Raw genomic sequence first — 1,705 nt, forward strand, 5'->3', positions numbered from 1 at the left:
TACCGCTGTGAAAGCCAGTCTCTGTCAAAAGGTACAGTGCACTTTCGTATATGGCCAAACTGTGCAAAGTGTTCTCTCAGCTCACTCCAAGAGACGGTCCAGGGAATTTTTCTGACAAAGGCAACGGGCCGACTAGTACTGGCCCACAGAGCCATAGCTAGGGGCCCTCGCTGCTGACACTGCCATCTTTTTTTCACAAAACTCTTAAAGACCCTGACTTAATTGCTTAACTTCCAAGTAAGAAAGTGTTCCCATCTCTCTCTATGTTCCCTTCTCCCTATGCCCTACTATTCACCCCATGCCAACCTCCCCTCCAGGGTCTCAAGCCCACCTGGTGTTTATTAGTCACTGGAAGAGTCCCCAACCCAGAAAACCTCCAGTCCTCCTTTCACTAAGTACTCCAGAGAACAAAACATATTCTCCCTTTCTCCTCTTCCCATCCAAACCCCTGTTTGGCAGCAATGCAAATCTCAGTTAAGTGTTGAGGAAAAATCAGGCCAACTAAACTAATTCACTCTAAGGTGTGAATGATTGATAATCCCATAAGCATCCCATAGCTATTTGCATTTTTAAAGATCTTCTTTGCCCTACTGAATTTCTGTTTGCATGCATTTCAAGCTAGAGAAGCAGAGAAAGTTTTTTTGTTTTGCTTTTTTAAACCACATAAGCAACTTGGGATCTGTCATATGAAGGTCAGGTCATCTCATTTTAATCACTTCACTGGCTTAGTTAAAACCATTGGGCCTGCATTATTCTCACTGCCTTAATACTATGCTGGGGCCTGCCTTGGCCAAAGCAACCTGAATTGAGTAAGTTCTCTGCACTTGATCCCTGAAAATCTAGAACTAAACTAAGGGGGTTTTGTGTTCATCTTGCATCACTCTATCCTTGGCTGAACCAGACAGAAAGTTCGCCTATAACCGGTAGGGCTGCATGTAGGCCACACTTTTGTTGGCATGTAGCAGATGAGGAATGAAAGGAACTCTGAGTTTTATGAGTTTTATGTCTTCCTGCTGCCTGCCCTCTACCTCCTCATAGATTCTGCTCTAGTCTCTTAACCCTCTGAACTATGGATTGAGTTCCACATCAGAACTCCTGGTGATCGCTCATTGCAGCGTGAGGGCATTTATTAATAGGATTGTATTATTTTCCATATGAACAACTGTAAACTGACTTTTGTTTCACCCTGTATTGATAGGGCTGCCAAAGGAGAAACACAGGAGGCCAAAAGTGGTAAAGAATTATGAATTTATTAGGTCATCTGGAGACCAGATGGGCTGAGCCCCAAAATGGCATCAGCACCCAGGGACAGGGAGTCAGAGATTTTAAAGAACTCCAGGTGGACTTTTTCAGCGGGGAATTCTCTGGACAGGTCTGGATCCTGGGCAAGTCTGGAGGGGAAAGTTAACAAATATAATGTGTTCTAAGAGAAAAGGAATGTCGGTTGTGAGATGATTTAAGGGCCAGTTTCCCTGGGGAGGGGATAGTGATTCAATTATTTTATCAGACCAAACATATATATTAATACATTCATTTTTGTACTGACACAGTCATAAAATAATAAAATAAAACAATTTTTTAGAGCCCTAGCCAGTTTGGCTCAGTGGAAAGAATGTTGGCCAGCAGACTGAAGGGTCCCAGGGTCCCAGGCAGTCAAGGGCACATGCCTGGGTTGTGGGCTCAATCCCCAGTGTGGGGCATGCAG

Source organism: Myotis brandtii, unplaced genomic scaffold (assembly GCF_000412655.1).
Source record: "Myotis brandtii unplaced genomic scaffold, ASM41265v1 scaffold513, whole genome shotgun sequence".
NCBI lineage: Eukaryota > Metazoa > Chordata > Mammalia > Chiroptera > Vespertilionidae > Myotis > Myotis brandtii.